We start from the raw sequence: 16,788 nt of genomic DNA, 5'->3' as shown, positions 1-16,788 counted from the left end.
CCGTGGTCGTGTGGATTTTTCTCTGGGTCTTCCGGTTCTTCCCTGCACATTTAGAAACATGCGTTTAGAGTATTTGGCCGCTATACATTTCGACATGATGATAAGCCACTTTGTTGAGCTATCATTTGTGGCCATGTCGTTTCTGAAAAAGAGCTATACAGCTAAGTCGTGGGTGGGGGGGGTGTTTAATATGAGACTCACCTTGACACAATTGGGCAGCGATGTTTCAACTCAGCCCTCTCCCAAGCAATGTGAGGGGGTAATGCCACCATCTGACCCATAATTTTAGATTTTAAGCTTTCGTGACTGCAAGGAATCATATTCTTAGGTTTTTTTCGGTAAAGTCACGTAGGTAAAACATCAAAATTAATGAAAATAAAATAAAACAAAAATCACGACGTTTCGGAGGCAACACAAGTCTCCGTCATCAGGTGGGACCGTCACAGCCGAATTAGCTGCATCAAGTGAGGCAATGATTCAAGAAGTAATCCCTTATAAGCAAGTTGAAGGGGGGAGGAGAAGGGGGGGGGAGCTCATCAGAATGTGGTAGCCAATGAAAAAACAATGGACTACGGCTTGGACGAGGTTGCTGCTGTACACGCCAACACAATGGACAGAGAGGGGGGAGGGGAGGTCTGATACACATGATAGACAAAAGAACGAAAATGCCCATGTTTATACCAATGCTGGCTGGTTAGGCATTGCCTCACCAACACATATTTTACCTGGAATGGCACCTTCTACAAACAGAATCAGGGTACCCCTATGGGCTCCCCTTTGTCACCAGTTATAGCCAACATGTTCATGGAAAAGTTTGAATCAGACGCCATCCAGACATCTACCCTGTGTCCTTCCCTGTGGAAGAGGTATGTGGATGACACTTTCGTCATCTGGCCACATGGCCTCCCAGCATTGAACCACTTCTTGGACCACATCAATTCTAGACACCCATCCATCAGATTCACCATGGAAGTGGAGAAAGACGGTAAACTACCATTCTTGGATATTCTGTTTGAGAGGAGGCCTGACGGATCCTTGGGACATTCTGTCTACAGGAAAGCCACCCACACAGATTCCTACTTGAAACCGGATTCCCACCACCACCCATCTCAAAATAATTCTCTCATCAAAACGCTATACCACAGAGCCCATGGCATTTCTGACAAACACCACCTGACCGGTGAATTAAGACATGTACATCGGGCCCTCAGGATGAACGGATACTCTGACCGTACTATCCGCCAAGCTGTCTCTCCCACCACACAGAAACAGCCACTTGAAACTCCGACCAAAACCATCACGTTACCATACATAGCAGGCGTGACCAAAAAGATCTCCAAAATTCTAAACAAACATAAGATCCAAGTCCGATTCAGTACAGTACATAAAATCCGTGATCTGATTCCATCTGTGAAGGATGTCGTTCCTGACTTACAGTATCCTGGAGTCTACAAATTGAGTTGCATTTGTGGTGATTGCTACATTGGAGAAACGAAACGTCATGTTTCTGATCGTGTCCGCGAGCACAAGTCAGATCTGAAACACGGCAGAACTGATTCTTCTGCCGTTGCCGATCATTGCTACAACTCGGTGGGCTCTCATGAAATGGTCTTTTCCGAGACCAAGGTTCTCTGCAAACCTCCCGGCTACCATCAAAGGTTTGTACACGAAGCCATACAAATATACAAACACAGACATAATTTCAACCGTGATGATGGGTACAAACTTAGTAATCATTGGAAAGATGTTATCAACCACGCAAAAAAGACTTAATTACACTTTTTTGGACCATCTTATTTGACAGGCACTATTTTACTTTACTTTACCGAGTGTTAACATCCCCAGTTATTTTTTGGCAGTGCTCTCTTCATTGTTCAGCCAGCATTGGTATAAACATGGGCATTTTCGTTCTTTTGTCTATCATGTGTATCAGACCTCCCCTCCCCCCTCTCTGTCCATTGTGTTGGCGTGTACAGCAGCAACCTCGTCCAAGCCGTAGTCCATTGTTTTTTCATTGGCTACCACATTCTGATGAGCTCCCTCCCCTTCTCCTCCCCCCTTCAACTTGCTTATAAGGGATTACTTCTTGAATCATTGCCTCACTTGATGCAGCTAATTCGGCTGTGACGGTCCCACCTGATGACGGAGACTTGTGTTGCCTCCGAAACGTCGTGATTTTTGTTTTATTTTATTTTCATTAATTTTGATGTTTTACCTACGTGACTTTACCGAAAAAACCTAAGAATATCTGACCCATAATCCAGCAAGATGTGCTGCATGTGCAGGGGCGGGTCGTTTGTAGCGGCGAGCTGCACCAGTCCACAGCGTCCGCACAAAGTGCGATTGGGCCGCGTTATTTGCTACCTGGGATTGTTTGCAACTGGAATAGTGGGTGAAACGCATTGCAACCCTCAACGTCAACGTTAGCTCTTTAATTAGTCTGCTTATGTTTAAATGGTCGTATTGTTGAATTACATAGAAGTAATTATATTTTTCGTCTCTACGTCTATTATTAGTCACCAGATTGGATTGACTGAGTATCATTGATTCTGTAGAAGTGTAGCTCAGATCGGCTTTGTTAGTATCAGATTTGTATACGATCTGGGCTAATTGATTGTATATATTTTTTAAACTCCGATGTGTACCCCCCAGTACGTTATGTTCCAGCACTAATATTCAAAGCAAATGCATTGGTGCTTTTACATATGCACGGTGTTGACCATTTGCATAGCTAATTATTCTGCTACAATTATCAGTATTTGTCATTCTATCTGCAGAACATCCTAACCATGTTTCTACTTGTAAATTGCAATTTGCTTTCAATTAACTATTATAAAGATGCAAAAAGATAGAGACACAGAACGGTGTGACATGGAAGCCACTGGAGCTGTGCACTTTTAAATCCAGATTGGAAACTAATTCCCTTCATAACTGCTTTTTGTGTTTAGTTTGCTGCCTTTCCCCCGCACCTCCGATTAGCGCAGTTGGCTACGTACGGTGCGAAAGAAGTTCAACATACGTTGCGTACATGGGGAGGAAGAGACACTTTATTTTTAAGAGCAGAGCCAGTCGAAGGCAGAAGCTAGGAGGGATATCTCGAGCCTAGACTTGAGCAGCGCCCGGGAGTCAACAGATTGGATGTCTCTGGACCCTGATGGCAGCAGAGGAGAAGCAGCAACCTCCCACTGAGCGACGGCTGACTCAAGAAATTGACAGAAAGGCCTAGGTTGCTGGAACAGAGATCGTGTGAGGGGGTGTAGAGCAATACGAGGTAGGCGAGGCAAGTCCAAAGAAAACCTTGAAGACAGTGACAGCTATAGTTCAGTTGATACAAGAGTGGATTGCGAGCCAGTTGGAATATTCAGGTGACGTGCTCTTGTTTAGGGGTATGAGTGAAACGTCTGGCAGCAGCGGCATTTTGAATATTGCATCTGGAGTTTGGAGGTGAGGGATTTGAGGAAACCATGACATTTCATGACCTCCCCCCCCCAAGACAAAGATCCCCAGTGTACCTTTAACAGACTGTTGGGGCAAGTGCTGTTAGCGAGCACCTCTGAAGGCCGGCACGCAAGAAGAGGCGGTGGGTGGCCAGCACCACGCCCGACCGCCTTTGTCTCATCAGTGGTGATGTTTTAACACACCAGACCAGGTACTCACAAATTTGAGGGCTGAGCGGACCGAGTTGAGGCCCAGGACTAGTTCAGATAATCGTCAGTGGTGTTGTCAGCTACCGAAGCTTCTCTATCTGCCTCTGCAGGAGACCAGGGAGTTAGAGATCCACAGTAGACGAGCCAAGATGCGATTAAGTCACGGATTGTGATGGTCTCGGTGGCAGCTGGCGTGAGGCATTGGCGAATGTGGGAGATGTTGCACAGATGGGTATGGGAAGGCCTGCACAGGAGCTAAGACTTTGTGGAAAGACAGTGAGGGCTCAGGATCGAGGACAACTCTGAGGCAGGGGCTCAACGGAGATGCGGCCTTCAGTGTGCATGGTCCTCGCCAGGGGATCTGAGGGCTTCACAATCATCAAGTTACGGACGACCTTTGTCCGCGAAGGGGCTAAACCACCGAAGAGCGGCTCTACACCAATAGAGCGAGACCAGCTGCGCTTGGTCCGCGACTGGAAAATGCTAGCTGACATTGGCCGGCAACTTGTGATTCCTCTGGTGATCGCAACCACCACCCTAAGACCTGACATGGTGCTCTGGTCCCGTTCGCTCAAGAAGGTCTTCATCATTGAGCTCACAGTACCCTGGGAGGACTCAGTAGATGAGGCTTATGAGCGAAAACATCTGCGCTATGCCGATCTAGCTGCCGAAGCACGGCATCATGGCTGGAACACAGAAGTCTGACCAGTGGAGGTGGGCTGCAGAGGTTTTGTGGCAACATCTACAACCAGACTGCTTAGAGACCTGGGAATTAAGGGCCAGAGCCAGCGTTCGGCAATCAGAGCTGTATCAGAGGCGGCAGAAGGCAGCAGTCAGTGGCTCTGGATGAAGAGGAAAGACCCCAGCTGGGCCCCAAAGTGAGAGGGCCAGGAGGTATGCAGTCAACAATGCTTGACTCAGGGAGGAGGACACCCCTGCCATGCATAGTCCCATGGGATGTTGGCTATCAACAACAAGGCAACTCCTATGACTAATTGGGAATGGGACGCAAGCGTAGGATTGATCACCCTGTCGCTGGCCGCCTTTGGGGAGGGTGTATAGTATGAAAGGCCGAAACACCCTAGGAACCAAAGGTTCACTACTGACGATGCGCTCCCCAAATTTCACCAGGCTCACTGTTCATGAACTCTTGGAAGTGCTTGCACAAAGGATAGTAACATCTCATCCTGTGTTCTTTGGAATCTAAAAGCTCACCTTTTAAAACTTGCTTTTACTTAAGATATATTTATAGTGTTATTTTTTTTATATGCCTTCGATAGTAAGATATTATAATGCAATTTTGTTTTGTATTGACTTTGCTTTTATTCTTCTTGTGCTTTAATCTATTGACAATGTTTATTTTTAATCTGTAGAGCACTTTGAATGGCATCCTTTGCAAAAAATAGTTCTATAGAATTAAATATTTTATTGATTGAACTATGGATGGGGGTGGCAGCATTAGGGGCGCTGTCGGCCACAAGGGGCCGCCGAATCAATAGATAAACAAGTAACAACATGTTAAAAATTATTTTGATGTTTTCATAAAAAAATACCTGTAATCAACCATGGATCAAGCCCGATTAACGCATCTGGCTATCTTGTTAATAAAGCAGAATGAAGTTGCACGATGAATTGTCACGATTCAGGGTCGCAATTTGAGCGATGGGGAGAACCTGCATGAAAGCAAGACGCACGATTACTTGTGAGTAGCATTGCTACCTTAATTTGTTTTATTAATACCGTCACTGTGAGACTGTCTTCCTCTAAACACAAATACACGGTGCGACTTAATTTATATATATCTAGCCTACGTATTATTGTGTACGCGATTAAAAACATCCGTGGTGGCTATTTCCGTTTAAAGTGAGAGCGTGAGAAAGGAGGGTAACTCCCACGGTCCGATCTTGCCATACCCACCCAGTTGAGATTGGTGGAAGCTGTGCCCCTGCTCTGAGGTGTTGGCCCACTCTGTGTGAGTTCACTGTCGAGGCAGCGGAGGTGCACACTGGAACGGGGTCGAACATTTTTCGAGTGCAGAAATGTCTAAATGCGATCTAATTGCTGCTTTCATTCCATTAAACTCGCATCACTGTCCGTGTACTGTCACAAATGCATAGAGTGATATCCTCTTTTTTGTGCTCAAACAAAATTATGTGCGGCTGCATGATGATGTGCAGTCATTATGCTGAAAAGAAAACAAAAGCCCGCTGTAACTTGTGTCAGGACCCTCCTGCTGCCGTTCCTCTGGTCGCGAATAAAGGCGCTGCAATGATGCAACCGGGAACAATGATGGGATAAATACTGCATCGGATGGCCCTAATTCGCCGTTGGACACGAGTGAAGTGCACTGTGCACTGCGCCTGTGCACGCACGGACATTCGTTGACTCCCGGCTGTCGCGGAGCCACGGGCTGTACGGTTAAAGAGCCGGGCACTCGGCGAATTTTCCCCACGCCCTCCCCGCGGCTCTGCCTCGCCCACGGAGCCTCTTCACCCGACCTTCAGACGTTCCACTCAGTCCTCTTAATCCTTCCACATTAGGCCTCCAGACTCCTCCTGTCGAGACTACCCCATTGAGCCTCACAGTCTTCTCACTTCAAATCGTTGAGGTCTCCAGACCCTAATTTAGCCTCCCAAAGTCTAGCCCCCCACCTCCCCCCCTCTTAATATCCAGTATCCAACTTCTCCTCTAGAGGCTTAATGATTTACCCACAAACCCTGACGATTCGATGAATTGTCACGATTCAGGGTCACAATTCAATGAAAAATTTAGTTTTTATTTACAGTGAGATCATTCTCGGATTCATTAGTGTGAGAGCAGGAGTCCTGGGATCCCATTACAACACAAACAGCGAAACTCATCGATTCTTCCACAGGCATTATATGTATGTATCGTGAGATTAAGCATTTGTATCAATCAATACATCGATGTATTGTTATACAGCTCCCAATAACTTAACAAACCCCCTCCAATCAATATTTCAGCGTCCTGCCATCTTTACTGTCTCTGTCATTTCTCTTTCAGTCCTGGTATAAATGGCTATAGCTTGTGCACAAGTCATATTTTCCATCGACATTATCTCCATGGAGGTTGGGCAAACAGGCCTCCGATATTAAACATATATATGCACACACACACTGATATTTTGTATCAAGGGCCGTAGCTATGCAAGCTGTACGGATTATTACACAGAGTACGTGGTAGGTTTTACACCCAACGTGGAGACCGGAAGCTGTTTTAGGAACTTTTCAGCACCCACATCACGTCGAACATGAACGTATGTAAGAGCCATGTGGTGGATGTCTCAGTGATGTTGCCTGAACACAGGTGGAGTCTTCTGTTGGTTTTCGCAAGCGTCACGCGGTGCGCTGTTAGGGTGTGTTTTTTACTTAACGTGTGAATCCTCAGGATCCAAAGACAACGGAATGAGCTGGGCATTTGCAGTCCCCTTTGCCAATGCAGAATTCATGGACAAAGAGGATCATTTTTGCAAAAAACACTCAATCTTACTAAAAACATAGCACAATGAGCACCTGCTATTGCTCGTTGAACACTCAAGCTTGATCAAATGCACAGTTTTTTATGAGCTGCATAGCTAGCGAATTATGTAACGGAGTTAAAAAAATAAAAGTTACCTTGGCATTTTTTGAGGGCACTGTTCGATGCCCACTTCTCAAATTGCGACCAGACCCAAGGCAGCCTGATGCGACCACGTGCACTAAAACAAAAACAACACAGAGTGACGTTTCACTATGATCAGCCATCTACGGCATTCTCATCTGCACAAAAAGGAAGGAATCTAGGCAATCAATTTTTACAGCGACAAAACCTACTTAAAAGTTCGGTTATGATTGCATATTGATATCCCCAACCTGACTACGGCTTGGGAGACCTTCAGGTACCCATTTCTCCAAATTCTTGACAAACATGCTCCGTTAGTTAGATTTAAAATTGAAGGCAACCTCCCACCATGGTTTATCCTTTGATTACTAAGCTCATGAAAACTAGGGACAAGGCTTGGGCATGTGCTCAGAAAAGTAATTTGATCAATGACTGGCTAGAGGACAGGATTTTAAGGAATATATATGTAAAAAATACGGCATGCAAAAATGCTTACTTTTCCCCCACTCTCCTGGAATCACATGGCAATGCCAGGATCTTCCGGAAAACAGTCAAAAGGCACCTAACACAGATAATCTTCCCATTGCGCTTAACCGAAATAGGGACTATTTTTCAGAGCCCCAAAAAATAGTCGACAATTTTAACCTTCATTTTTTTGATAATGTATTGGGAGTCACCCCTGCTCATGAAATTTCCTACACCCCTGTCCAAACATTAAACGAATTTAGTTTCAAGCCTATCCACGAAATTAATGTTCTGAAACAACTGTCCTACCTCAAAAGGTCCTCCTCTACCGGAGCGGAAAGTATTCCTGTCTTTGCTCTGCTAACTGTAGGTCCCCTAATATACAAACCTATATCCCATATTTTCAATCTGTCCATCAAAGACGCATCGGGACCTCTAGAATGGAAACATTCCTATGTTCATCCACTTCACAAAGGGGGCCCTAAAGATTATCCAAATAACTACCGACCTATGTCAATTTTGTTCCCGTTGATGAAAATTTTTGAAAAAGTTATTGAACGACCAAATTAGCAGTTTCCTGTCCGAACAATAATCTCTTACATCGAAACCAATCTGGGTTCCGAAAAAAATACAGCACCACATCTGCTGCATTATACTCTCTAAATCACATTTACAGTAGCCTTGAAAATAAGCAGTACTGCGCCAGTCTTTTTCTTGACTTGTCCAAAGCCTTTGATACAGTCGACCACAACACCTGCTTAGTAAACTTAGTTGTCTCCGTTTCTCCAAACACGCAGTGGAATGATTATAAGATCACCTCTCTTCTCGCACCCAAACTGTATTAATAGATGGTTGGAGGTCAAACCGTGTTAAGATAACAAAAGGAGTTCCACGGGGTTCCATCCTTGGCACCCTCTTGTTCTCTCTTCATGTCAAAGACTTGGGCACTAACCTGGATCATTCCAGGGTAAATCTGTTTTCAGATGACAAGATACTGATTACTGCTAGCCGCTCTCCGAATGACGTGATTGCTAAGCTCCAGGGTGATTTCAACAAACTACATCATCTGGTTGCTCTTAAACTAGTCCTGAATACCTCCAAAACCAAGGTGTTATGCTTCTTACCAGGACTAAAGCAGAAAGTTATTTTTCCCCAATTACATTCCTTAAATAATTATCAAATAGAGCAAGTCAAGATCTATAAGTATATTGGGGTCATCTTTGATTCAAAACTGAATTTTGAAAATCACATTGATTATATTGGTAAAATAAAAAATTGGTTTTTTGTATCGACACAAACATTGCTTCCCCCTATGTTCCGTTTGGAATTGATAAAAGCTACCATACTTCCTCTATTTGATTACTGTGACATCATATATTAATCAGCCCTCAGTACTGTACTGAAGAAGCTTGACCCAAATTATCACTCGGCCTTAAGATTTGCATTGAACTGCCCATATAGGACCCACCACTGCGTTCTCTACATTAGGTCAAACTTAACATCTCCTAATGATCGATGGCTTGTGCATCAGATCTTATTTATTCACGATGTACTTACAAAACAATCAGTAGACTACCTGCTGACATAAGGTCCTTGCTCATTTACCAGCTTCACATTCCTTATTGCCGTACAAATACTGGAGGAAGGTCCTTTGCTGTTGATGCCCCCAGGGTCTGGAATGCTATCGCCAATAAACTGCAACTTGGATCATTACCTGTGAGATCTGCACTCTAAACTGCTCGTGAGGAGCTGTGCACCCCCCGCTGCCACTGCTATACAGAGTGGCCTGAAATCAAATGCATCTCTCCGGAAGTCCGCTGCAAAGGATGACCTTGAGTTTTGATTATAGTGCGCTGATCTTTAAAGGTGCATTGAAAAATGTTGATACTCCTGCTGATACTCCTGCAGTTATGGAGTGACTCATGCTGCCAGCTATGGCTGCAAAGATGGGTCGTACATGTAATGTATATCGTTTATTGTTAAATTTGAATCACAGTTCCTATGATCACTGTTACATTGCTTTAATAGCTTTATTTAGGTGATTTCGAAAATGTATGGTTGAGCCATGTTTGTTTGTTGTAGTACAGAGTTAGCCTGATAACTTTAATCTAAATTATCTTATGGTTGTTATTGTTCGACTTGCATTCCACTGGGATTTTTGCACGCAGCTTTCATATACGGTGCTTTTTTCTTGAAGATCTTGCTGGTTTTTCCTGGATGTTTCTGTTGCGCATCGTCACTTTAAGATGTTCTTTGTTCATGTTTTTGTTTGTTGCGGTTGCACCCGAGTCAAGAGCCGTATGGCTCACAGGGCTATACCTAATAAATGAAACTGAAACTGATGCATGTTACAGCTTGGTATCCCACTTGCAAATGATTCACCGCATCTGTGCGAAAACGTGGGGAATGTAATGGTGCATGCTTGGTATTGTAATTATGTTTGTCAATTTAATAATGAAAAATATATATATACTTGGTATTAACCATTCTGTATTTTGTGCAACAGAAACCAAAGCTGTCGGCGTCACGCAAGGTGCAACTTAAGGTATGTTTTGAGTGACGCTGAGATGAATCGTGTATTGCTTTTCATTTTCTTGTTCACAGTGTATATCAATTGGCTTCTTACCTAAATGTGCAGCCAAATAATGAAATTGCTTTTTCCATGCCCATTTATCTTTTTATTTACATTGTGCATCATCAAAATACGAATTAATACGTGTTACACCAATTACACGGAATTTGCACTCTGTAAATACTGTGCACATTAATAATATTTAACTGCATAGAAGATTGAACGTTAATTATGAAAATTACCTAAACTATATATTTTGTTCTCTTTGAAAGGGGGTATAAAATGGCAAAACACTGTCAGTGTATATGAATACAAACTCGATTGTTAGGCTGAACCATTGGGTTTCACTCTTAATATATCTAGGAAATGGGTGCAATTTTCATGTTGGTGAAATGATTGAGCATGAGTTGCTAAACTGGGGTGGATGACTTCATACAAATTATTGATTCCACGAGCTGACCGGATATATTCTGGCCACCCTTGATGTGGCGTTGGCACATTTAAATGTGGATATCGTTCCCTAATTTCCCCTCAAGCGTAAACATCTCTCAGAAACGGTAGGAACTCCTTCATGTGCGATGGAAGAATTTTGACGAAAACACATTTACGCGTACACAGAAACCGAAATAAACATCACTCTCTCCCAGCATTGTCTAGGAAGAGGATAAGCAATTCCCTATGTCGCCACCGGCCCTTAAACGTCGCGCATGCCCGAGCCAAAAGACGGATTGTATTAATAGACCGCAACAGACACAACAGAGATCCACTTCTCAATGAAGAAGGTGCTTAACAGTGACTGAGGGCAGGATTCATGTCCGCCATAGCTGGTAATAACAACCAGCGTTTGAATTGGTCAACGGGCCCCATGATGAGGATAATGGATCCAATTCGCGCGGCAGAAATGTGCTGGACGCCGTTGTAATGATGCGTATGGGTGAGAGGGGCGGAAGGTATCTCGCCAATGAGCACTCACTGTGGAATGGTACCAAAAAAGCTATCCGGGTAAAGACAATATGTTAAACCGGCATAGGAGGTGACCTGAAAGAAGAAAACATACGAGAAAATGTTTATTCTCATCAGGCCACATGCTCAAAAGTGCAGTGTCCACTCTGATTGTTGACTGCAGTGTGGTTTTCAACCGGAGGTACGAGGACCCCTGGGGGTAACGTGGCAATGTCCCAGGGAGTACGTGAGGTGATTTATAAATGTGCAAAATTACATCATACATGATAGTCATTGGTGAATAATCATGTACGAATATGCCAATATAAAAGAACTACGACATAATTTGAATCCATGTGGTAACCTAGGACGATATAAAAGACCTTTCGAAGCTCATTGATCATAAACAATCGGTTTCCAAGAGTAACCAGCGAGCGAGAACAAATTACGTCACGCATGCAGATATATTAGTTTTTTATTCACTTGCAGTTACTTAGCTGGTGATGATACCTCACAGAATGGACAATTGGGTTAAAATATTGACGTTCATTATTCATACATGTATTTATTAGAACCGTGTTGGGTCAGGCAAGGGGGGTTGCTCGGTTGAAACCTAATTCAGCAAGGTGGGTAGAGTCGCCAACAAAGGTTGAGAACCACTGGTATACTGGCCTCTCTATGTGCTATGAAGAAGGGCCATTGCCCAAGACATCACTTATTATATATTTTGTCTCTTTAATACCACAGCGTAATTGAGTAATGTGCTGATTTTTTTGTTGGCTTAATGTACTAGCGCACGACTACCAATCATTTGGAAAGAAGATAGGGTTCGGATTGGGTGTTAAAATTAATCCTTATGCTCATGATACTTGCCATTTCTTCTTCTTCTCCTATAAATGCTACGCATGGGTAAGTAAAAGAAAATCAATCGTTGAATCAAATTATAAATCCAAATTGTGACGAATGAATTACGGAGGTGTGAAATGTTACATGCCTGAACTGCTGCACAGTGTTTCGTTGTGTGTTGCAAGTTGAAGGAGACGCGTGGCATCCGGCATTTAGCGTTAAAGACCGTAATCGCAAATATTGGATGCTCTGCATTGTGTTCTCCAGCGGGTGCCATGCATGTTAATCTCTTCATCTCATTACCGAAATAGAAAACAGCCTGTAGACAAGCAGAGGCCATCCCAAAAACTACGCTCCTTCAACCACCCTACCGCCAAGATCTGGCACCTTAACACTTTTTACGTTCTGGACTCCTTAAAGAATAAATAAATGGTCTCTCCATTAAGCAAAACGAAATCGGTAACAATGACATCAAGGGCAAGTGCCAAAAAATGGCCGCACGATGCTCACAATGACTGTGAAGGTGGGTACAAAATGGGACCTTTTTGCCAGTATCAAAGTATGAAAAAATAAGAATAGGTTTTACCCTTCTTGGACCTAAAGAAGGCTGTCTCTGGTGTAGGCCAATCAGTTTCAAAGACAATGCTTAGATTATAATGCAATGATAATTATCAGAGCACGTGTGGTTGCATGTTCACCACAAGTACATGTGGTTAATGCGAACTTGATTCCTTGATAAATGTTTCTATTGGGTGTTTTAACATTTTAACGCCTGTTGTATTGTCAGAAAGGGTTCAACCTATTCATATGTTTTCGTAAGATGTGTACAGTTCGCTTTGGCTTCAAACTGTTCCAAGGGCGAAGAAGTGGTGCCTGGAAAATTACAATGGGATCGTCAAGGCATTATACGGCGATTACTTACGTGGCATACATGTTAATAAACATGAAACATATTTCAAGAAAGATGGTGCATTTCATGGGTCGCTCTTCCCACGATTCCGCAACTGTGGGCTGAGTGCTGGTGGTAGTGGGGGTGGGGCTGCTGGGGTCCGAATGAGCGCATGTGGGGCGTGGGGCAGGTGTCGGATCGGTTGAAAGCATAAACACGTTCTCACCGAGTTTTGTTCCCCCCCCCCACCGATCTCTCGTGCAAAAGTACGGTCGCTTTACAAACCCAGCCTGGCACCACCCTAGATCTACCCCCGGGTCTTGGGGTTAGAAATTTAACAAGTAAACCCGTAAATTTCGATTTAAAGCTTTCGTGACTGCAGGGATTCATCTTCTTGGTTCTTTCGGTAAAGTCACGTAGAAGGGAAGTAATAAAATAATAAAAATAAAATATAATAAAACAATTCTCACGACGTTTCGGCCACAACGCAAGCAGCCGTCCTCAGGCGAAGAATGAGACATTATCAAGCTAGGAGCTTATATAGGTGTAGCGAGGAGGAGCGCCTTAACAAAAGAATGTGCATATGAAGAGGAATTTAGCATACCAATGGGCAATGCGTAGGAGGTGGGCGGAGGGGTTTCAAAGTCCCATTATGCCCATGCATTATGCAGGATCAACAGCACCACGGGGGGGCGCAAGGAACAGCGTTAATAAAGGAAAGGAATGTTAATGATATGTAGCTGCATTTACCAAACAACAATGTAGAAAACCAAAGTAAAAAACTACATAAAAAACTAAAATATAAACTGATACTTACTATACTCTACAATAAGCTGAGTTACTAACAACAAATAATAAATTACAATTCTACGTCGTAAGAAGTATATAATATACTTACATCTAAACTTTATTCTCTTAGCATATACAGTACTATATACTGCCATAGATAAACCCAACATTAAATTATAAACTGTATTGCTGTAAACCACCCTATAATTTATACATTTTAATATAACACTATGTATTATACAACTCACCCTAATGTGTATCGAAATGGTTTATTATGTCCTTCCAATGATTGCTAAGCCTGAATCCATCTTCTCGGTTAAAATTGTCTCTGTGTTTGTATATGTGGATCGCCTCATGAACGAATCTCTCATGATAGCCAGATGGCTTGCAGAGAACCTCCGTCTTGGAGAAGTCAATGTCATGTGAGCCCACTGAGTTGTAACAGTGGTCTGCCACGGCTGAGGTGTTTGTCCTACCGTGTTTTAGATCAGCTTTATGTTCACGAATGCGGTCTGAGACGTGTCGTTTGGTTTCACCAATGTAACTGCTACCACAGAGGCAACTTAGTTTGTAGACGCCAGGGTACTGTATGTCTGGAATCACATCTTTTACAGACGGTACCAGATCACGGATTTTATGTACTGTGTTGAATCGGACCTGGATCTTGTGTTTAATCAGGATTTTGGAGATCTTTTTTGTGACCCCAGCAATGTAGGGTAAGGTGATGGTCTTGAAAGGCTCCTCAACAGGATCCTTCTTGATGGTTGGAGTGATGGCTTTGCGGATTGTGTAGTCGGAGTAACCATTAGCCTTAAGAGCTTGGCGTACGTGTTTGAGTTCACTGGAAATGTGTTCATGGTCGGAGATGCATTGGGCTCTATGATATAGAGTCTTGATGAGGGAATTCTTCTGGGATGGATGGTGGTGGGAATCCGGTTTTAGATAAGCATCTGTGTGGGTGGCTTTCCTGTAGACAGAGTGGCTCATTGAACCATCAGGTCTCCTTTTGATTAGGACATCCAAAAAGGGTAGCTTGCCATCATTTTCGACTTCCATGGTGAATCTGATGGCTGGGTGTATGGAATTGATGTGGTCGAGAAATTGGTCTAGAGCAGGCCGGCCATGTGGCCAGATGACAAAAGTGTCGTCTACGTACCTCTTCCATAAGGTCGGGCGTAGAGTGGCAGTCTGGATGGCGTCCGTCTCAAATTTCTCCATGAAGATGTTGGCTACAACCGGAGATAGGGGGGAGCCCATTGGGGTGCCCTCAATTTGCTTGTAGAAGGTTCCATTCCAGGTGAAGTATGTATTGGTTAAGCAGTGTCTCACCAGGGGGGGTACCCCAGCATTTAGTCCTTGATGAACCAAGTCTTCAATGATTGCGATGGTGTCAGGCACAGGCACCTTGGTGAACAAGGAAACCACATCAAAACTGACAAGCAGGTCGTCTGGGGACAGGGCAATCCCCTTGATTGTCGATACCAGGTCAGTAGAGTTTAGTACTGCAGAGGTGGTTTTTCCAGTGAAAGGCCGTAGGATTTCGGACAAAAAACGAGCCAGTTTGTAAGTGGGGGAGTTGATAGTAGAGACAATGGGACGAAGAGGTGTATCTTCTTTATGTATCTTTGGCAAGCCGTACAATCTTGGTGGCCTGGCTGCAGAAGGTTTCAACGAGAACTGTTTGGTCTGATCAATTAATGCGGTTGAAGCAGAAATGATGTTGTTGGTTTTGGAGACGAGGATGTGTACAGTTCGCCGTATAATGCCTTGACGATCCCATTGCTCGTCTCCAAAACCAACAACATCATTTCTGCTTCAACCGCATTAATTGATCAGACCAAACAGTTCTCGTTGAAACCTTCTGCAGCCAGGCCACCAAGATTGTACGGCTTGCCAAAGATACATAAAGAAGATACACCTCTTCGTCCCATTGTCTCTACTATCAACTCCCCCACTTACAAACAGGCTCGTTTTTTGTCCGAAATCCTACGGCCTTTCACTGGAAAAACCACCTCTGCAGTACTAAACTCTACTGACCTGGTATCGACAATCAAGGGGATTGCCCTGTTCCCAGACGACCTGCTTGTCAGTTTTGATGTGGTTTCCTTGTTCACCAAGGTGCCTGTGCCTGACACCATCGCAATCATTGAAGACTTGGTTCATCAAGGACTAAATGCTGGGGTACCCCCCCTGGTGAGACACTGCTTAACCAATACATACTTCACCTGGAATGGAACCTTCTACAAGCAAATTGAGGGCACCCCAATGGGCTCCCCCCTATCTCCGGTTGTAGCCAACATCTTCATGGAGAAATTTGAGACGGACGCCATCCAGACTGCCACTTTACGCCCGACCTTATGGAAGAGGTTACGTAGACGACACTTTTGTCATCTGGCCACATGGCCGGCCTGCTCTAGACCAATTTCTCGACCACATCAATTCCATACACCCAGCCATCAGATTCACCATGGAAGTCGAAAATGATGGCAAGCTACCCTTTTTGGATGTCCTAATCAAAAGGAGACCTGATGGTTCAATGAGCCGCTCTGTCTACAGGAAAGCCACCCACACGGATGCTTATCTAAAACCGGATTCCCACCACCATCCATCCCAGAAGAATTCCCTCATCAAGACTCTATATCATAGAGCCCAATGCATCTCCGACCATGAACACATTTCCAGTGAACTCAAACACGTACGCCAAGCTCTTAAGGCTAATGGTTACTCCGACTACACAATCCGCAAAGCCATCACTCCAACCATCAAGAAGGATCCTGTTGAGGAGCCTTTCAAGACCATCACCTTACCCTACATTGCTGGGGTCACAAAAAAGATCTCCAAAATCCTGATTAAACACAAGATCCAGGTCCGATTCAACACAGTACATAAAATCCGTGATCTGGTACCGTCTGTAAAAGATGTGATTCCAGACATACAGTACCCTGGCGTCTACAAACTAAGTTGCCTCTGTGGTAGCAGTTACATTGGTGAAACCAAACGACACGTCTCAGACCGCA

General features: G+C 44.0%; 1 protein-coding gene across 1 annotated transcript in view; it reads left to right on the top strand.

Annotated features, from left to right (window-relative positions):
• Positions 1 to 16,788, top strand: part of LOC144720209 (troponin I, slow skeletal muscle-like) — an 81,771-nt gene that overhangs the window by 19,920 nt on the left and 45,063 nt on the right. The window contains exon 2 of the mRNA XM_078596723.1: positions 10,240 to 10,278. The gene's annotated coding sequence lies outside the window, so the exon portion shown is untranslated. The remainder of the gene's footprint in view (positions 1 to 10,239; positions 10,279 to 16,788) is intronic.

The sequence above is a fragment of the Lampetra planeri genome, chromosome 8 (assembly GCF_965212315.1).
Source record: "Lampetra planeri chromosome 8, kcLamPlan1.2.h2, whole genome shotgun sequence".
Classification (NCBI taxonomy): Eukaryota; Metazoa; Chordata; class Hyperoartia; order Petromyzontiformes; family Petromyzontidae; genus Lampetra; species Lampetra planeri.
This window is presented reverse-complemented; position numbering and strand designations above follow the sequence as displayed.